The following is a 22,200-nucleotide window of genomic DNA, read 5'->3' as shown; positions in this document are numbered from 1 at the left end:
AGCCGGAGGTACAAGGCCGGTACCGGGAGGTGGCAGCTAAGAAAAGGCCCCGCGGTTCTCAGAGTTGTATCTCGGCGCAACCAACTGGTATCCTTGCAGTTGCGTAAAGAGCTGTCTGGCTTCAGGAGGGCGGTGAGGGAAGAGGTTCGAAGAACTCTTTGGTGCTTGTGGGAAGAGCAGGGTGCCTTCCTGTTCAGCTTCCTAATTGACATAAACTGTGTCGCAGTTCACCCGGGTGGAATCATAGAATCGGCTGGGTTGGAAGGGACCTCAGAGATCATCAAGTACAACCCCTGATCCACAGCATCTGGCAGGGGTTGATAGGCCCCAATATGTATCTAAACTTTTCTGTATTTACTCTAATTAATTTAACTATGAATGTAAAGATAGGTTGTCCTTGGGAGATAAATGGAGAAATGTGCCTTCATAAGCTTTTAACACTTCCTTTCTCTTTAAGGGCATTTTAAAACCTCAAACAAAGCTTATTATCATTCCGAAGCAGATTTTTGCTTTCTGTGATCAGTGTTTGGCATGGAGTGTTAATTAAGCTATAGCAGCACCCAGTTGGTTTAAACACAAACACGATTTGCTGGCAATGTAGTTGTGCAATTCTCAGGGTAACTGATGTTTTGAGAGATGGGGTGACCTGGCAGAGCTTTTCTGCCCAACAGAAATAGAAATAGTAATTAATAATTTTCTTTCTGTAACAGATAGCTCATGATGGTGTTGGAACAATTAGGTGAAATTCTCATTTAGGTTTACCTGACATGCCTTGACCTAAAACTAATTACGGAAAATAGCAAAATTATATTCCTCTGCTGCTACATATTCCTCTGTAGAGGAAATACTCGGAGTATTTCCTTAGAAAGGAGGCTGCTAACAAGCCTTTCTAAAACTAAGACAAGTTGTGCTTTTCCATAACGTGGCTCAGGAAATGCACTCATGTTACTATGGTGTTACAGTTGTCCTACTATTACTCTACTGGTATCACTCCTCCTGTGAACACTCTTCTTTGGAGTAATGATAACTGGTTTCCCATTCATTTAGTTTTTCATATCCATTACATTTCCCAAAGCAGGTAAGTTTCCCTGCATATGTGCAGCAGTCTTAATTATTCCTACTGAGCACTTCACCCAGGAAGACTGAGGTAAAGTTATTTTTGCATGCTTTGGATTAAGGAAACCTTGCATTTTTTCTAGCATGTGTGTGATGTGCTGTTTAGTTCAGGATGCCCTGTGTTCATACAGGGCTTAGACACTTCTACTTCCATCTCTGTGTTGAGAAGCACATGTGTTTTGGTGTAATATTGAAAAAAAAAAAAAAATAAAAGAATAACCATCACTTTCCCACTCAGCTTTATATTGCATATATATTCTGCATTCAGCAGCAGAAAAGGTTTGGTCACATTAAGTCATATAGCACCAGATCCCAAGGACCATTCAGGCACAATTTAAGTCGGGAACCAGGCAAAATTTCATCAAGATAAGCTACTGGAAAGCAAGATTTTGCTTGCTTTGTAGTACAGGCAGCACTATAATTGTAAGCCATTGATTAGAACCGTGATTGTCCTAATCAGCAGAGTTACTCAGACTTTATCTGACCTTTAATTTGTTGAGCTATGTTGAAGTCAGTCTGATTTAAGTCAATTCACAGAGCCCTTTCCAGCAAATTAAACCAAACTAAACCAATGTAACTCTGCATGTAGACAAGCTCTAAAGCAGCAAAATGTCCAACAACAGTGACAGTGTTTGATGTTTGTCAGGGAAAGATGTGTTTTTGCTTCCATTGTGGCAGGAAACACTATCAGGTCAAGGCTACAAACCACTGGTTATGTTTTTGGTTTTTTTTACTTACTATATAACCAATTTGCCCATTATGTGCTGGATGCGGTGCCTTTAAAATTGTAAGTATAGTTCTAGAATAAATAGTAGCCACAAATTGTATTAATACTGGGATTTGGAGAGCTTATTTATTGCTGGTGTTGTGCTGGATTTTATTGGATCTGCACTTCAGGCATGGCACCTGTTAATAAGACAAGTCCAGACACAGGGCAACATTTTGACCTTTGTACAGCTCAGAATGGAGTGGAGAAGTAACCCTTTCAGTGTATTGCTGTGGTGGAAGTATCATAGTGACCAAATGTTAGTCTTTATGCATTATTTTTTCTTCCCCTTCCTCTGCCACTGCTCCATTCCCCCATTGGGTTTTTTTTTGTTGGTGGTGGTGGGTTTGGTTTTTTTCTGTCTTCCTCTCCCTCTCTTTGTGCACCATATTAACTCTGCTTCCTTTTCCTTGAGACATCCTCTTCATTTGGTGCACACTCCACACTGCAGTCCTTTTATGCCATCTAACCATATTCCTCCCACTTCACACAGTGGCTCATTTCTCATTAACCAGTCATGCTCACAAACCAGTGACCACCAGTTAGCTGAGCTGTTTCTGGGGCTTGTTCCATCTCACCCTGATGTCATTTTTTAAAAGTGTCATTTTAAGAAGTGTCATTCCACTTGAATTCAGCCAAGCATACTGAAGGTTCCCTACTAATCTGTCAGGTACCCAATGTGGTTGCAGCTTTTGTAGACAAAATGCATTGGAGTTTATCTGTCAGGATACAGTGAAGTGTTTGTATGGTGCCAAGTGAAAAAAAAAGGATTAGCTGAGATGAAAAAATGGGGATTAGTGCAGGAATTGTAAGGTGGGAAGAAACAGCAAAAAGAAAAATGGAATAAATCTTTCAATCTGCTTTGCTGTGCTGTCACCCAGATACTGCTGGACAAAAGGGAAGGATACACAGGAACAGGAGGGAATGCCAGAGGTCAGTGAAGGTCAGCTCTGCTTCTTTAGCTACTGAGTTAATGCTGGTAAACTGTACCAAAAAATATCATCTGACCCTGAAACACAGAGTGACCTTCAATAGGAAAAATGTGTTTCTCAGGCCTAAGGTATTTCCAGCAGAACTGCAGAAGTATATTTGCTAATAAGAGAGGCACTGAAAACATGTATTTCATCTGAAATACTCTATGTACTTCCACTCATACATACCCAGGAAAGATTAATTAAGGAGGAAGGAGTTTCCAAAGCACTCTTCCAGTAGCAGGAGTATGGTTGAAAATAACTGAAAGCAACCCCAAATCTTTCACTGAGGCTTAGATATTTTTAGATTAGGCTTAATATTTTTAAGAGAAGGTGTCTTATGGTATGGTTGCTTTCAGTGGCACGAGACTATGGTGAATGACTCAGGAAGTCCTTGCAGTCATTTTGTAATATACAGTGGCAACAATGAAGTCAGAGAGAAACTAAACTTTTTACTTGGAAGGAGGTGAAGCAGTAATAACCCATTTGAATCAGTTCACCTATATTCAGGATAATATATCGAGCCTATAAAAGGAAAATTACTAAACTCGCTGGTGTATATGCATGAACTGTGCTAATGGACCTGGGTATAGAATAATTAGGAAGTAGTGAGTAAAATTTTGCAGCTCTGACTACTGCAATTACCTTGACAATTTAAGGAAAGCATTCACACTAGTGAAGAGTGGATTTGTGCAATTTTCCATCCATTGTCAATCACAACCTTGAATAGGTCCACCAAAAAAAAGTAGTGAGGTATGGGGAGGGCAGTGTCTTAAGAAATGTGATGGAAATGTTCCTGCAAATAAAAGGAAGACTGCCTTACATCCCAGTGTCCTGTGTACTCTTGCCCTCCATTGTCAAATATTTTAATTTATGCCTACCCATTATCTTCCTTTTTTTCTTGTAAAGAATTTACATTTTTTAACTTCATATAACCTACCTGAATTTTGGAAAAACAGTGCACCAAATGGAACCCTGCTTTGTTCTTAAAAAGCTGTCAACAGTGCTCTAGCAGAAAGGAAAACTACATTTTGTAAAAAAAAGTTGTTTTTTTTCCAAAGTGTTTTTTTATATCTCTGTAGGGCAATTAATTTTTTGTAAATGATTAAAAGAGTAAAGGAGCAGCATGATGTTACGTATTTACTGGAGAGTAGAATCAAGTCAGCTAAAAATATATTGAAGTGGAATGGTGGAAAAAAATTACAGGCCAAATATTAATCATGTGAATTAAGGGCCATTGAAACCAAACACACCTAGAGTTGTGAGCATCTCTCCAGGGTTGGAGTGCACTGGAACCTGTTTCCTCCATGAGCTTGCACAAACCTGTCATGTAGTGAAGGTCAGGCTTTTCCTCTGTTGGTATCCTAGTGCACAGACCAGCATGGGACACTGACAACAGAGGCATAGTAACTGTTTCCTACTAAATTCCTCAGGTATAGGAGGAGGTTTGAGGCACCATTCATTCTGTTCACTCCTTAGACCTAGCCCTGTAGTTTGGTGTGCACACTGAAAAAAATGTGAACATATTTCTCATTTCAGACCTGTTGCTTCTTTGGAAATTTTGTCTGGAAACTCAGTGGAAGCCAGCTGAAAATTTTGCTTTTAATATACTCAAGTTTTCTACAAAAAGCAACAAAGAACTGAGGACTTGAATTAAAACTTTTATTTTACCAGATCACTTACTGAGGGTTCAGCTTCTCTATCACTATCTTACCTGTCTTTTCCATCCTTTTCTCATTTTTAAGGTACTCCACCTTATGTTCTGTTCAAAAAACCCTCCCTTCTCCCTCTCCAGCTGATGTCCAGGATGCTCCCCGCTTTCAGAGGTGGGTAGGTAGGTGCATTGTGCCATTATCTGCACACGTACTCTAACCCTGCTTCTGCACCTTTGACAGACCCATCCCTCTGCTTCCCCATCTCTTCCTGCCTCTGCCAAGCCCACGCAGTACCTCTCACTTAGCCTACCTTTTCTCTTCATCAAAGAACAAGTTGATGACCATGTTCTGTAGGCAAAGTCCTTCCTTTTTCTTTCTTCACCACCACAGGTAATTCTGTCGTCCTCTGAGCTCATTTGCTCCCTTTTCTGTACCATATGAATGCTGGTTTTAGACTGTGGTTGTTCTCACGTTAAATATTTCCAGTGACCCATTTCCCCACCTCAGACCTTGTTTCTGAAGTTCTTTACAGACTTAGGTCACCTCTAGCCTGAAGATGCTCATATAATTTACCAGCTTTCTAGAAGTTTCTCCCAGGAAATCTTTAGCTTGGCCTTTCCACTCAGTTTCTCTGTTCCACAGTCCAACAAATAAAGTTTTCACTGTCCTGCTCCCCTTTTTTCCTCTCCAAGTGGCAGGATCTCCTCACCGCTCTGCGCCATCTTGTGTTGTTCATCCACGCCGTTCAAGGCCTCACCTTCAGGGCCTGGCATGGTTGTGCTGCTGCCTTAATTCAGGATTTGTGTCTTTGCTCCCACACGTTCAGGTCCAGCCCAGCTTTCCTCTAATCCCTTCCTTCCTTTCCTCCAAGGGCTTTCATTCATGCTGCCCTTTTTGTTTAAGCCCGGAGCAACTGCGCCCATCTTGTGAACCAAATCCACGCTGTCTTCTTTCTTATCTCCCCATAGAACATACTCCTGCCATAAAGCCTGTCCAGCCTGGATTCCTCTGCTGAAATATATCCAGTTCCTCTTTAATAAAAACAAATCCTGATTCAAAACAAAACAAAAATAACCGAGCGAGAGACTGACTCTGCAATTAATTTTTGCCAGTTGCTTTCTGCCAAGAGCAACATGCTTGTTCTTATCCCACTCCTTAGGGTTGTCCTCCCCATGTGCCTCCTGTTTGTCCTTTTGTTTTGTTATCAGCTTTTGAGTCCTTCCTGAAGGCTCCTGGAGCTCACGTCGGAGTGAAGTGAGGAGCAACTCCCCAGCAGCAAACCGGGCTTTGCCAAGGTGAAAGTTCTGTGGAAGGGAAATCAGCCCTTTGTTTTAATATTATTTAATAAAGCCTATGCACAGCTCCAGCACAGCACTCTGGTTTTAATTAATAAGAATTAGCATATACATCTACATACACTCATTTTTCCCCCTTTTATGGGCTCAGCTACTTTGAAGAAAACCTCTTTGTATGCCTTCCCGGTTACACTATATATCTCGACATGAAAAAACCCCCAACAAATATAAAACCAAAAACCCAAGTAACATCAAACTCCCACGCAAACAAAAGGCTTAGCTGCTGCCGGTGGCAGGGAGTGCTGGGAGCAGCCCTTCCCGCCTGCTGAGAGGAGTCAGCTTCCAGCCCCTGTCCCCTGTTCCCGGGGAGCCGTCCAATTCCCAGCCCCCCCATCCCTTCCTCTCCCTCCCTTTGCACAATCCCCACTGCAGTGACTTCCCAGTCCTAATTGGAACCTCTGGGCATTATTGTATTATTATTATTTAATAAACAACCACATAAAACACCGGTTGACATTTAAATAAGTGTAGAGAAAGGAGAGCTCTGACTCCTAGACTGCTCTATTTTCCTGTTGACTTGGGTGGAAGCTTGAGCAGGTTTTCTATACAATACCCATGCTTGCACAACACATGCTGACCTTTAATGTTTTAGAAAGGGCATTACTAATGTGGCCCCGGTGTGGATGGGAGGGCCAGACCTACTGCATCTGTCAATCCTTGTTGCACCATAAACTGCAAATATAGAGACACATCCTGGATATGCCCAAATAAAATGCACTTACAGCTTTTTCGTGCCAGAGCTATGATAAGCAAGGATTCAGCATCATTTTCTGCATTGTTACCCCCAGCATGTCCTCTCAAGAGGTTATCTGAAGCTCGCAGCCATCAGGATGCGATTAAAGAAGAATAAATGGAAAAGAGAGTTTTATTTTTGCATTTGATTGTAAGTTTGAGACTTTTCAGAGTGAGAGTTATCATGACAAAAGAAAACGTGGTGTCCTTGAAGTGAATGCAGAGGAGCACAGCTCGTTCAATAAGGTTTTGAAAGAAAACAAAGAGCTGAAGGCCAGAGCTGACTCCTTTAGAAACAAGTATAAAACGAGACAGGCTTGAAAGTGCTTAAAATACTTTGGTGACAAGCAACAAAGAAGCATCTGTTACTAGAATTGATTGAATTAAGGAAGGGGAGAGGATATCTTGAGAACTTTTTAAGTAGAGGTTTGATGTGCAAGGAGTATAAGAACAAAATTCTCTTGGGCCACAACTGGTGCCCTGAGTCGGCATGTCTTTTCCTTGAAGAAAGTGAAAACTAGATGAGAGTGAGTACGTACACCTTTATTATCCTTTTTCATTTTGGATCAAAGAGGAGAAATTCTTGGGGCTGCCAGCTCTCCACTTTCCCGCAGTGAGTCTGGAGTGTGGGCTGGGTTTATTTCAGTTAGGCAATGCCTCTAATACTTAAAATTATTAGACCCTCTAATGGACTTCTTGTGAGATCTGAATCTTATTTACTGGTTTGTGTGTGGTATAAATGTTTTTAAAGTATTCAGAAGGAGTGAAACATTCTTGCCTTTATAAAAATTATGTACATACATGCTTTAATTCTAGGGACTTTATCCCTTATTCTTCCCACCATTTCATTACATGTTTGCTCTCCTGTATTATATATTAAAAGCTTCATGCAGTGGCTCACTTGCATTTACATATGTGGACTGTAATAATTCTGTGATGTTGCTTGGAACTTCTGTATGAACATGTTATATGGAGACAGTGTGGGTATGACAGATGTATTGCAGATTTTTTGTAGATAAACACAGTCAGTGAATGCAAATATGAACTAATTTGTGTGCGAGCTTTAATATCTAAGCAGCACTTTAAGTGCATAACACCTGTAACCACAACTGTCAGTGCAATCAGGGAAACTAGTTTTAAGGCATTTGTGCTGATTTAAAAATGCCAGACTTTTAAATATTTCATCTGACATGGTGGAGATGTGTTCATCCTCTGGCAGGTATTTAAGTGCATAAACTCTGTTATTAAAGAATACAAACTTTATTACAGCTGATATACCAAAGTCCTTGTGAAAACAAGTACCATAGTGGTGAGGATTTCTTCATGAAGCAACCTGTGGCTTTTAAAGACATTATGGAAATCTGACCATGAAATGGATTAGAAAGTGCTGGTTCGAGGGGTTGGGTGTTGAACATAGAGAATTTTTTTGGATTTGCATGAGTGGCCAGGTAGCCAGTAATAGGTTTGGTCTAGGTGCAGTGAGCTCAAAGGAAAGGCACTGCAGAGACATAGTGTAAGGAGAAAACAGAGCCTGTTTGAATACGGAGTGGAGCGATCTTCCCCTGAAAGGAGCTCAAGTGACTGCTTTTTCTAACAATACTAAGAAAGGAACATAATTAAATTGTTACTGAAGATGTAGAGAAGTAATATATTCTGTAAAGTTTTCTGGTGCATTTTATCAAAACTTTTCATGTTACAAAAAGAAAAGAGATACATTAAAGACTTTAAACAACAAAAAGGCAAAAATAGACCTTTCAGCTTTTCTTTATTCACGAATACAAATGTTTGCTTGCTTCTGTATTTGGTGAAGGTAAAGTTGTCTTGTAATGGCCTAGGTAGAGGATGATATTTCCTAAGCAGAAGGTTCAGTTACAACATGTGAAAGAAGTTTGTTCTGAATTCATTGGAAGCCCACCTGCTTATTCTAAGTAACACCATCATTGTAGCTGTTGTAGTGCTATATGAAGAGTTATGTTTTGAAGACAGAGGAAACAAAATTCTCTTTATGTTTGCATTTCTTTAGAGCTTGGTCCAAGTGGTTTATTAATGGAAAATCAGAAGAAGACTGTCTTCAAAATGGCCACTAGACTGAAAAACCTGGGCTGGGAGCATCTGTACCTCCCCATCTGAAAACCTTGCCTGTTGCCTATTGCTCCTGCTGAGTACCTGGAAACACTGGTAAAAGACAAATTACATTAGTTCCATTGTATTTTAGAAACTCTTCTGTCTGTATAACATCAGGATGATGTCAGAGGTTGATTATATGTTAGGTTGTTCCAATATGAACAATTAATTTTGGGGAAAAAGCCAGTGAGGACCCTGTCAGACACTGAACAATGTTTTTTGTTTTCATGCACTGAATCATCAGTGTTTATAGGCCTCCAACATGTAAATCACCCTGAGGTAATCTGGAAGGGAAGGATATGAATAAGCCAATTAAATTGGCGAAGAGCCTAAGGAACACCCTGTTTAGGGATAAAATCACATGCATGTCCTAGTGCCAGTAGTTTTGGAGAAGGAAATAGAGTTAAAATCTTTGTTCATTTCTTTGCAGCGAGAGATTATTTAAAAGACTTCAGTCTTTTTCTTTTGAACATGTGAACTCAGGTGACTGAGATAAAGCAATAAGTAATGTGTTTTCTGTGAGTAACTTTTATTTTGATGACAAAGAAGGATGTCATCCAGGTTGCAGAGGGTGTAGGAACCAGTTGCCTCATTTATGGTAATTATTTCATACTCAGTTTTATGATATGAGCATTCAAAGGACAGAATTGCCCTTTATCTTTCCAAATGCCTTCTTTCCTCCTCCTTTTCTTGTTTTGGTTTTTTTTTTTTAGGAGTCAAAATTTTCCATCAGGAAGCCTTCTCCACCCAACTCAACTGTTACTAGCATACTTTAAGGTGCTCAGTATCTAAATAACAAAACTAACTGCTGTCTTTGCCCTCTTCCTACCATCTGCCAGACCTGTGCCTTCAAAGGTGTGATATAATGGGGAAGAAAGGTAGAGCTGAAGAAAACTTTTTATTAAAAATTGTGCCGAGGAAAAAGTATTTCCATTCTAAGTTTATTTCTTCACATCATAAATGGGTTCTTTTTGTGTTTTTGAGAAGCTTGCTGTATTTGCTGAAGACTACTATAAGTTTCTGACATCCAACCCCTATCTTTGAAATTGTAGACCAGTTCTAATCAGGAAAGTAGCTGACTCTCTAGAAGAAACAACACCCTGGATGTGTCTTCACTGGAGGAAAGGCCCAGGCAGAACTCATGGCTGAGACCAGACACTATGTGGGAGTGGATCATTATGACCTTCCCAAGTGTAGAAGCTGTAATTGGCATTTGTATGTTAATGAGCATCAGAGAATTTAACCATAAACAGAAATCCTTAGGAAATCCAGAGTCACCAGTTACACTGCTCACAGAACGACTTGTTGAAGGGCAACTTTTGGGCATTTTCCAGACATCATTAAAAGCACGGGAGGTAGAACCCCCTGATTTTTTCCTCCACATAGCCCATCACCTTTGGATTTCTGGAATCATGTTCCTGGTTTAAAGGGAAGTAACTGCCTGAGAACAAAACCAGCCAGAGAGCAACATGGGGTCACTGGAGGTGCTACCCAGCAGCCCTCTAGATGGCTTGGAAGTAGCAATGCTGGAAGATCACAGATACAAATGCAGAGGCTGGCAAAGACCCAGATAAACATAGTTGTTCAAGATGGTTTCAGCGCCTCTCACCTAACCCCAGCCATCTGATAGCTCAGCATTTAGCCCACACCAGTCTTTACTCCCTAAGGAGACAAAGAGGCACCTTCCAGGAACAATTTGGTCCAGCCCAAAATAGCTATGAAATGGGTATGATGAATCCTTTGTCTGTCTGTCTGCCTGTGCTGTGTGTTAAGGAGGCCTGGATGACCATCTGAATTTTTTGGACAGCTAGAATTCAGTGAGGTGAATCCCAACCTTAGTGTTCTGCTCCTGGGCAGTCTGACTGTATGTTTCTGGCAGCAGAACAAACTCCCATTTCTAGATGAGGGCTGGAAATTCTGCTCATTTTCTGATCCTTGATGGTTCAAGGATCCCTTCTGTTTTGAGCTGGTACTGGAGGTTCACTCAGCCTCTTGGACAGGTCTCTGGCTCTTACTCTCACTCATTTTCAAGCATTCAGGCACTGCTCAGAGCAGTGGAAAGAAACAGGAATTGCTGCTTTCACTTCTCTTGTTGGTGCATGGGTCCTGCAGAGGAACAGGAACCAAAGTAAGGTCAAGCAGGGTTTAAAGGAACAAGCTAATGTTTGGTATAAGATGAGAAAAATACGTAAGCCAGCCAGGCCTTTAACTTCAGAGCTCTGTATGTAAACTGTTGCCAGTCCTTCAGGAGAAAAAAAGGAATTCTGGAAGGCCAGGCTGCATGAAATACAGAGCACATGACACAGCATGAGCCCCTCTGTCTCTATAGACAGCTCTCCAGAATCAGTGTGACCTTACTGCTGCCCTTGGTAGTCTGAAATATGTAGGACAGTTGGAGGACATAGTTCATCATTTATCAAGGGTAAATACAGTTCTGGAGGGGAACATGGAGGTGAAAAGTGTTTTGCACTCAGCATTTGCTTGCATGTTGTAACATGCTGCTTGGAAAAAAAAACAGAACACTTTGTCTTCTTGTAACATGGTGAGAGACTCCTTATCATAACCTTGTAAGAAGTTTCAAGTGCATTCATGAATAGGAAGATGATTAAGATGACACATCAAGGTTTTCTGAATACTTATTATTCCTATTCAGCTGCATCCTCATATTTTTCTTAGGTTTCATTCCAAAGCAACATGTTTCTAATCTCCAGTGTGATTGGTAGACCACATCCTTTCACTCCTGGTGGCCCAGCTTGCTGTGAAACTCAAGCAGAGCAGTAAGAATGTAAGTTGAAATGAGGGGCTGCCAGAGCTAAATCAGCAAATTTAGCTGAAAGGAGGCTTCTATTGTTCTGAGCAGTTGCTGTGACAAAACCCAAGGCTAAAAATGAAGCAACCTGAGTAAAAAGTTCAGTGGGAAAGAAACTAAACAGGGGATGTAGGTGAGAAAGATGGCTGTGTAGCTGGGGAACAGTTGGAAGTCTTGCTCTGAACACATCCATAAATCATCGTGCTAGGTAGGGTATTTTCTCTTTCCCCAAGGCTGGGAGTCTGCTTTGGCCACAGCTGCTTCTCTTCAACAATCCATTAGAGCTCCAAGACTGGGTTTTGAGCAGGCTATGTAGGAAGGATGTAATACTTCTTTCTACTCTGCAGCTGAAGAGTTATGTTTGTAGCCTGAGTGTTGTGCCTTTTTTTTTTTTTTTTTTTTTTTTTTAGGAGAGGACTCATATTAATTACCCTACATCTAAGGAAATCTAATTTCAGAGCACAAGGACACAGAGCAAAAAGCAACCCTGATTTTTCTGGTGTTCCAGTGATGGTATCAGTGCAGAGATTTGTGTCACAGGGGCTGCCTCTGGGCCTTCTTGCCACCAGGATTGTTGACATGGGGCAGGAATACAACTGAGACCAGTGGCTTCAGTGACAGTCACCAGGGGAGTATAGGTGGTATCTTTGGCTTTAGGCTGAAGGGTTGCAAGAGACAGTGCATGGAATGAAAGGTTTACCTGGTGTCTCCTTGCTTCTAGGGCTGTAAGTTAAGTGCTGAGCATACAGAACACCAGTGCAAGTTTCACCACACTTGTGAAGTTATCTCTGATGGTTCCCCTTTCTTCAAAGTGTTTTACACTCCTTGCAAAGCCCCCTTGGGGTTTGCCTGGTATGGGCATGCCCAGTGCAAAGGAGGTAGAGGTAGTAGAGGGTAGGTTAAATTTACATTGTAGCCTCATTTCCTCGATTTGACAGGGCAGCCAGAGAAATCCCAGGAGCCCTGTATCTTGAGATTTACTCAAAGTCAGTTACAAAGAAGACATGAAAAAATGGGTGTGTTTCTTGAGATGGCCACCCTGACCCTTGTGAAATACAGCTTTCCTCTCTACTTTTCCAGCTCAGCCCCCTATTCCTACTCATTCAGCTCTGTAGCCCCAAAGACCCACTTGAGCACCTGCTCCTTGCTGTCTGGTGCCCTCTGGTGCTGTAAATACCTGTCCAGACTATGTCCCTATGCAACTGTGGGAGCCAGCCCTGTACTCCAGAGGAGGACTCATGAACTGAGACTGGCTTTTTCCCCATTACAGCCTGGCTGTTGCAAGGACCCACCAATATGCCATGGTAGAGGTGACACTTGCCTGGTAGGGGCAAAGAACTAGTTCTAGCTTCTGTAGTCCTGTTTCAGTCCTTAAGTTGGGAGAGTGGAAATTAGTCAGTCTCTGTTCCTCCTTCCACCTGAAATATCAACCCCTCCTCCAAGTACCTCTGCCTTGCTTTACTTCCTCCCCTCTTCCAGCTTAAGCCCTCTAACTTCTTTCACCTCTTAATATCATCCATCCTCTTTTATTAGTTATCTTGACATAGTTGCCTGCTCTTACTGCAGAAAACCTTTCTTCCTCCTCCAAGATACAGCTCCTCTTCCCCTAGGATGCTATTCCCACCACAAAGAGTCTCTGATCCCACTCCAGAGCCTCATATTGCAGGGCCCATGGCTGGTGAGTGATTGGAGCTTACACATGCTTAGATCCATTGTTCAGAGAACATTATCTTTGCTGTCCTTCATCATATATCTAATTAATCAATGGTAATTGATTGATTGAAGGTGGCTCTCTAGCCCAACAATCTCTCAAGTCTGAGAAGTAGCCACATGCCTATCATTCTCATGTATCTGCCCAGAGAATGTATTAACACAGAATGTAACCAACAGAAATTAGAGCCTCTCCTAAATTAGTTTGTATGAATTGGCAGGGCTCATTTCTCTGGACTAAAAGAAAACTGGTGACAGAGGAAGATAGTAATGACAGCTCACAGGTCGTTCTCTTGGGTTTGGTCCAAGTAGGTTTCAACCTTACAGGGAATGAATGGATCACTTGGTGACCACAAATGGCACACTAATGGTAGGTTCTTGACTGCAAGCCTGCATCCACATGCCTGTGCCCTGTTCAGCTTAGTGGTTCCTTCCTGAGATGGTGAAACACTGCTCATGATGAGGTTGTCATAGTGCTGCACAATACAGGCAGTAGGTAGGGTTCAGTTTAGAGGAGCTAGGACTGACCAGACCTGGTTGGTTCCCAGCTTGCTCTGTCTCTTTGTGAAACCCTGGCAACTGAGCCCTTCTTCTCTGCTCCAGCACTTGGCTCAGATTGCCCAGCTTTCTCTCATTAGGTTCTTTTTGACTAGCCCAGTTGTCAAAAAAAAAAAAAGCTGGGCTTTCTGAGCTGTAGGCAGATGACAGGGTTTCCCTGGTGGTGGAGCTGTGAGTATCTGCTGTAAGGAGGGACCATCTTCACCTACAATGTGGGCTGAAACACAGTGAGTCACTCATTTCCAGTCTGGTTACCCCCAGAAGTCCATTTGCTGTGGACTCTGTTGGCATGACCTGAGGACCATTAGCCTAAATTTCAGTTCTCTGCTACAGTGAGCAATTATAGGAAGAAAGCCACAACTTTTGTTTTGTTTTGTTTTGACAAATCTCTCATGGGAACAGTTGAACTTTTTAAACAGAAAGATAACTGCTCCAAACTCAACCAAACCAACCCCCCAGACCCAACAAACAGGCAATGAGCTGTAGGCAGGCATTAGGCTTGAAACTTCTGAGCTGGAACTGATAAAGGGTTGGCAGAGCTGTAAGCAAACTGAAAATGGGACCTTACAAAGAGAAGTTGGGCAATCTTCAAAAAAGTGGTGCTACCAGTCCTGTCAATGAATACTTAGATATGGCCCTTTCAGATTGCAAGTCCCTTGATGCAATGTTCACTGATGAGTCATTTAGAAGATCACTAATTGAAGGAGAGAAAATGGCTTGCTGTGGCCTGCAGCCATTATGAGCTGCAAATTTTTTTAAGAGAGGTTTGTTGCAATCTCTTCTATTTTATGCAGGTGGGGTGTGGCTCTCCCATTCCTGGCAAAGTGGCTGGTGCAGCCTTTGATTGGGAAAATATGGGTCCTGCTGCATGACAAGCCAGGCTTCCCCTGGGGGAGGGAAGTAACCTTCTTCCTCTCCAGCACAGCATCAGGGGTGTGACAATTCCCTAAAGCACAGTGGAACCCCACAGAAATCTGACAGCTTTATCCAGTTTGTAGTTATATGGATGCATCTCATAAAAACACCTGAATCACATGTCACACTATCCAGCTAGCTACATAAACACAACATGATTTTTCTTAAAATCTTAGCCTTATATTCTCAGGCTATGCTTCCTGGTCCTTTTTCATTAGAGGTCTTGTGACCCTCACTCCCTTTTAATTATTTGGGTTTTGTGTGAAAGCTGCTGTGTTCAAATTCCTCACCAGAAGTGACACTGTTGCTCTTTGTTCATATTAAAATGTGAGTACCTGAAGTTTCCTTGGCTGTGATGCTTTAGAGAAGTCATTCTTCATGCTGGATGAGAGGGACACTGTCCTGGATCCACATGCTTTGCCAGCTGCAGACTGCCCAGTCAGCTCTGCCAGAAGCCTGGGGTCAGGGAGCAAAGTGACTCTGGCTCTGTCCTACAAGTATGGGATACATGGACATAGTTTTGTGGAGGCAGCAAGGAGAGGGCAGTCTGGTGAGTATTCACAGGCACACTGCATCCACTCTAGCAGGCTGAGGGAGAAATGCAGCTTCCTTATTTATAGGAAGATGGAGGTTGCTGTATGAGGTCAAACTGATTTAAGTCTGGTATCCTGCTTCAGGCAATGATGAACACTGGCTGCTAGAGGAGATGCAAGAAATGCTGAAGTGAAAATAAATTAAAATCACTCAGACATCTCTTATAATCCTACTGGTAGGATCTCTAGTTAACTACATCAGCAGCTAGTGACCAGCATGAAATGGGAAGGATGGAGGCTTTATGGTGAAGTATTTCAATTGATGTCTTACAAGATCCCTCTCACTTAGCTGAAGCAAATATTAAGAAAGAATTATAACCCCTCATTCTGTTCCTTCTGAAATATATAGCAAACACCTTATTGTTATCAAACTACAGGATCAAACCTGTATCAAATTATTATCTCACACAGTGTGCAATAAATGTCATGACTAAGAGTTAACGGTGCATCAAAAAGTATCATCTCTGAGGCTTGTTAGCAGGCTTGATGTGAACTGAACCAGGCTGTCATCTGTCTTCAGCAACAATTCAACAACTATTCTGCATATAATTATTTTCTCTCACTGTATACTACAGGTGAAAAATGCAGGTGAACGGTATTCTACACTCATAGGTACGTAATTGGTTATATTAAAAAGTACTGCGAGAGCAAGGCATTTGTTTTTCACTTTTAAGAATTTGAATTAGGAGATCTTATTACCCAGAATGAGGATGTGTCTTGCTTGGTGAATACAATAGCAAATGGGTTCTTCAAATACCTAATTCACAAGCATTTCAGGGACAGACAGTTCAGCAGCACAAGGAAGATGTGCTATTCCTAGAAAGCTTCTGACTCAACTCTGTCTTGTATCTGTCAGTGATTCCATAGCATGGCAGTTACAATTGTACATAAAAATGCTTCTGTTAACAAACAGGAGAAGCTGGGCAGAAGCACCAGGATGGAAATGGGCTGTAGGGGTGCCAGGGTTGGTAGTCACACCTGGTCAGGGCTGTGAGATCAGTGATATGGGCAGGGTGATCAGGTCTGCAGAGGGAAAATCTTAAGTTTCCTGTCATTGTTGTGATAAGGAGGATGCACAAGGATGATAAGCTTGATGGGCAATCACCAAGACAAAAAGGGAGAGATAACACTGCACCCTTTCTATTTCTTTAACTTGAAAGTTGCTTTTCCTGCAGATTGAAAACTTTATGTAGGAAAGCACTGGCTGCAGCACTTTGACATAGCAGACGTGGTGTGTAGACTTCTGTGGTTTTATAGACATTGTATGACTGGTGGGAGAGAGGATGGGTTATCAACAGGTAGCCAGCAGCCTGAGGAGATGTTCTTGAGATTTGTGTGCTTCCATGTGCATCTCTGCAACTCCACTCTGTCTGCTGGAGATAAAGGATGGAAAAAGGACGGGACTATGCTATATTTATGAAAGTGATAGTGACATCAGGACAAAAATACATGATCCCTGTACTTCCTGAAGCTGGAGATTACTCATGGGATATTACTAGGGCATGATGTAGAGATTTTAACAAGTGGGTCTAAAAATTTCATCAAAAGTGTGTCTTTTGGAACCCAAGGACCTACTCCTATTTTCAAAACTGTGGAGTTACTGACAACTTCAGCTACTCTTCTTCCTGCTCTTATTAGGTGAATGGAATAGGGCTTGGCCATTCAGGCTTTGAGGGAATTGTTCTGCTTGCCTGGCTTGGTATTCTGCAGAACGAACCACTAGGATGGATTGTCTGCTTTTCCTGTCTTTTGTTTGAAGTTATTTAAAATTATCAAATGTCTGCAGATGCTTAAGCCATCAAAATATAAATAAATGGAAATGAAAATTTTCTGTTAAATGCCACCTTCCTTCTCACTCAGCCTGCTGGTTGGAGTTTCCTTCCTATCATTCAGCTCCCTGCACCAAGCTTGTTTGTAAAAACCTCCCTCCTGCCTCCCAATGCCTCCCTGGGGAGTGAAAAAATCTGCCAGAATTATCCTAGAGAGAGATTATGGCTTCACTGATTAAACACCTTGGTGCTGATGCATGCAAATGATGCTTAGTTTCAAACATAGTTCCAAGGGAAAAAAAAGTTCCTCCTGCCAAATATGAGTGGGTTTCCAAGTTGAAATGTTTGCTGATGTGATTAATGGGTCCTGTTGGTAAGATCTCGTCCTCAAACAATTCCAGTTGCATTGGTCTTATTGCCCACTACTGTTGACAACCTTTTGGAGGGAGCAGAGGAAGTAATGAATGCAGAAGTGAATCTTCATTAATTAGTTCTTTTTTCTTTTTCCCAGCACATGAATGGCCTTGCTGACTTGCTGTAACTTAATTGTGTGGACGAGAATTCAATTCACATAATTTTCTGGCCCTAAATGTTTGAAATTCAGAGCTATTCCAGAGATTAATTTTATTTCATAACAACCTCTTTTCCCCCACTGGTTCTTACTCTCTGTGCCATGAATGTTTCTTGATCATCTCTAATTCAGCTGCATCATACAGGAGTAAACCCGAGCTATTCTTTGGGTAGTAAGATGGTTACTGGCAATCAGTGCTTGAACACTTTTGGAATAAGATCATTTGTACAACCGAAACATAAAGAAGCTTGGGATCCCATCAGGGACTTGACTGCAAAACAGTGTTGTTCTAATTCTTCCATTTTGTAGTGCAGAGAGATCCAGCTGCTTGACAACCCCAAATAACCCTGAAGCCTTGAGCAATATAACTTGATTTCCTGCTGTGCTTGAGACGATCAGTGTCCTGGACTACACATCCCAGGATGTGGCTTTTCTCTCTGTCTGTTCTTTATGGGGTTGCAGGCTTGAGGGAGCAACTTCTCCGCTGCTGGAAGAATTGACTTCATGTTTAAAGAGTTCAAAAGAAAGCACCTTAGCTTTCATCCAGATGTGCTGATCTGTGGGGCATATCTGCCTGTACATGGCATGACCCCTGAGCAGAGGCTGTCACCTATGTGTGTCACCTATGGGTCTCTGTTTGGAAAAGCATTGTACGAATGCTACCAAGAAGTGGCTGCTGGGGACAGCTGTGTCCATGCAGTGTTTTTGGGTGGACATCCACTTCCTCTTAAGCAAGTGAGCAAGTGCCCAGAAAGGCAGATGGATGGCTGCACTGCCAACATCACTTCCTGAGCATTGCTCTGTCTGTAATCAACATCTGCTGTGGACTTTCAGCATAAGGTCACTTTGTCTGAGTAAGAAACAACAGCATGTGAAGCAGCAATGGATTTGGAAAGCGAGACAACTGAAGGAATCATACTTTCATCTCTGGTGAAGCCCAGGGGCTTGATTATTATCCAGTGGAAAGGGCTGAGATAAATGAGTTTTTAGGGCAGAAGTAGGGAACTAGCTCAAAGAGCTCAGGCTGAAGGTGGGTTAGAGTGAAGGGTGAGGGAGTGCACCTTCCTCCCATGATAATAAGGTCACTCATCAGTGAGCCACAGGGTCCTTTCAGTGCCGGACACTTGACAGGCCTCACAGGCATTTTCTAGGAGCAGACAGGATTTTTTCTTTGCATAGACTTCTGCCACCTCCTTGGAAGCTGATCAAACCCATTTTATTAAAAACCATAATTCTAATGTTTTTATACTGATTAAGAACATTGACTTGGCTAACTGAGCAAGGATTGTTGCTCAGCTGCTTCGTGCTGGAAAAGCTTTGATAGGACTGAGTGGGAGTTTATGTTTAAGGTACTCTATAAAATGAATTTTGTTGATAAGCTTATAAACTGAATTTGAACCTTGCACAGGCTCCAGAGAGAAGGAATAAACAACTCAATTTATATTCTCTTCAGATACACACCAAGATGTCCCTTTAACCTTCCATTATTTTACTTAGGGGGTCAAACTCTTTTTTAAACTGTTTGAAATTATTTGGCCAGATTAGCTGTCCATGCTGAAGATTGAGAGGTTTCAGGGTGGCTCCCAAGAGCCCTGAAGCCAAATATAATGAATGAGTTTGGTGTTTTACTTGGAGACAAAAAAACTGAATGAGTTGCAGAGCTGCCAAACAGTCCCAGTTCATTCACACAAAGTTGAGGATAATGTGCCTCTCCTGATCCCCACGTGGAAATGTTGCAATAGCTCATTTTAAGGGTATTTGTGACCAGTATCTTCCCTCTGCTGTTATTTACTACCCTCTATAGTTATACACAGCAGTGAATTGCAATTAGAAGACAGTGGTATCTGAAAGGAAACCCTTGGGAACGTGTAGGGTTCACCTCTTTTTGCTGAGGCTGGTGACCAACTTGCAGGGGATCAAGAGTAAGCAAGACTGGGTGGTTATCCTGTGAAATCTTCCTGTCCAATACATGTCAGAGTAAGTTCATAGAGTAAGTCTGAACAGAGTTTGGTAACTCTTGAGTAATTATTCATCACGAGTGGTGTGTGCAGCATGGATCCCATCACAGGCATCATGGAGAGTCTGAGGCTGCTGCAAAACCCAGGCATGAAGGAATCATGATTGAATCATTGAGACAGTGATGGGGTCTCTGCCTAGGAGAGATGTTCTGCAGACTAAGGTTGTGATCTGTCTGAACAGAAGTCTCAATATTTTACCAGAGGAGTCATCCAACTGATGTGTAAGTCTCACAGCCATAGGAAAAGAGAGACTTTTGTTTGTATTTTCTCAGGGCAGAGGGCTGGAAGTGAGAAACCTGGAGCTGGCTCTGTGATGGCATTCTGCATACCTGCAGGCAAGTCACTCCTCTTGTCCTGCTGCTCTTACAGTCTCCCCATGTCTGCTCTGAAAGGTAATTGCTGAGACCCAGGAGCACCCTGAACTGTCAGTCATTCTCCCTTCACTGCTTCAAAACACTTCCACTTAATTTAGAATAATAAAGGGAATATTTTTAAAATCTGGCTTAGAGTTCATGCCCTGGGTATGTGCACCTGCCTCTTCATCCGTTCCAGTGACTTCTGACCCTGATGCCCGACTCCAGAAGTTGGAGAGGCCTCAGAAGTATGGGGGCCTCAGCAATATCAAAGTTATAATAAATTTCCAGAAAATTGGGAGAGAAAATAATTCAAATATTGTGCTTTCTGAAAGAGAAGTCTTACCAGAGAATCTTCGTATTAGAGGATCCCAGTGGGGAAAGAGAAGAGGGAGATAGAAGGACATGAGAGACCAGGATTCGTTTGTTCATTCTATTACACACATTCATTTTATTTTATGTTCTCTTTTAATTTTCTCAAAACTCCTAACTACCTAAACCTTACTTAGGATTTGCACTGTAAGTTAGTATAGCAAAAAATTCCTTCCAGTAGCCTTTAGCTGCTTTCAGCAGGGTTATCCAGACAGGACCAGATGTCAGTCCATGACTCTCTAGCCAATAGGGGTAAAACATAAGCAGCAAGAGCACTGAAGGTGCCCAGGGAACAGGTCAGATAGGAGCTGGAGAAGGCCCATTCATCAACTGTTTTCACCATATGCTAAGGGAATGCAATTATGTATGTCTAAATCAGAGACAAATTGCAAAGAAATGGGGCCCCATTTCTTTGGAGTAAAATCTGTTGCTCCTAACCTATCCCCACTGGCATTGCCTTTTTAGAAATAGCCATGGGAAATGACATCAGAAATGAATCAGGTTCTCCAGGCCTTCTGAGGGCATTACTGACTTCTTCACATACTCCCATTCAGGAATCACAGACTCCCTGAACACTCAGTTGCCACCTGAATAGCTTTACTCCCAGCCTACTCTCTTCATCACACATTATTTTATTCTAGCCTGCCTTGAAATAACAAGGCTTAATTGGCAATCTGGCCCTGATTTACTAATCTCTCCTTCTGCGAGTGCACTTCTTCTGAGATTGCACTCGTTTTCTATCAACATCAGCTTGGTATTAACTCAGTGTTATTACATTATTGATTTTATTCATCCCAGGAGCTACATCAATTTATCATGGAATTTACACTTCTTTAACAACCAGCACAAATCGAGAACATTTGTTATACTTGCCAGTGTAGACTAGGAGGGTTTTGGAATCTAATCCTCATTTTCCTTTACATTTGTTTAGATTTTCAGTTTATCTGAATTCCTATCTTGCTCCTTTGAACTTTCAACCAACTGTAAATACTTCTGATAAATTTCTGTGCTAAGAACTCTATTGCAACATAATTCTGGAAAAAAAAAAAAAAAAAGGAAACCAACTGCAAAATACCCAGTGCCTCCTGATGTATTGATATAACTAGTTGGGAAAATAAATGGTTGGGTGCATTATGTTACACAGTGGCCACATGTAAACAATAAAATCTGTTTGTAACCTCAGTCATGCATTTGGTTTTGCTATACACAGTATAACTATTTGCAGTTTTAACTCATGTCTGGACGGTGTGTAGCAAATTAAAAACACAGCTAAAAGTTTGTCCTTTTCAGTTGCATTTTACTGGCTGACTTGTTTGCAGCAAGTGAAGAAATTCTGGCAAAGTTCATTGTCTGCTTTGGCATTTGTTCAGTTTTCCTCTCTGACTGGGCTCTGATAGCTGGAGAGATACTGAGAGGATGATGTCAGAAGGCTGAGAAATGAATTTTAGTCAGATGCTTTGAACTGTTGATTTTTAAGAAAAAAGGAATGCTTAGCATCTACATAGCTGGAATGCTGATTTTGCATTTGGAAGAAAGGATGTGGGATACCAGAGCAGTCACAGCTGTGTAAAAAGTGCTAAGACACCTTTACCATCTTCCCTCATGCCACAGAGGAACCCACTATTGGCTGGAGTGTAAGGTGCAATTGGAAACTTATTCTTCTGTATTGTCAGTTTATCACTGCATCTGTATATTGAGTTTGTTGCTTATGTCTGTTACTTGTGTACAGCAAAAAACCCCAAACTTTAAGAATTTAGTAGTAAGAGGATAGAGAAACACCAGTCAGAAACACAAAGATGATCTTTACTGAAAA

General features: G+C 41.7%; 1 long non-coding RNA gene across 1 annotated transcript; it reads left to right on the top strand.

Annotated features, from left to right (window-relative positions):
* Nucleotides 1–8: 8 nt before the first annotated feature.
* Nucleotides 9–21,860, top strand: LOC139795000 (uncharacterized). Its single transcript, XR_011725344.1, has 3 exons — nt 9–144; nt 8,621–8,773; nt 19,935–21,860. It is a non-coding gene; the product is annotated as an uncharacterized lncRNA (long non-coding RNA).
* Nucleotides 21,861–22,200: the final 340 nt, after the last annotated feature.

The sequence above is a fragment of the Heliangelus exortis genome, chromosome 3 (assembly GCF_036169615.1).
Source record: "Heliangelus exortis chromosome 3, bHelExo1.hap1, whole genome shotgun sequence".
NCBI classification, from domain to species: domain Eukaryota; kingdom Metazoa; phylum Chordata; class Aves; order Apodiformes; family Trochilidae; genus Heliangelus; species Heliangelus exortis.
This window is presented reverse-complemented; position numbering and strand designations above follow the sequence as displayed.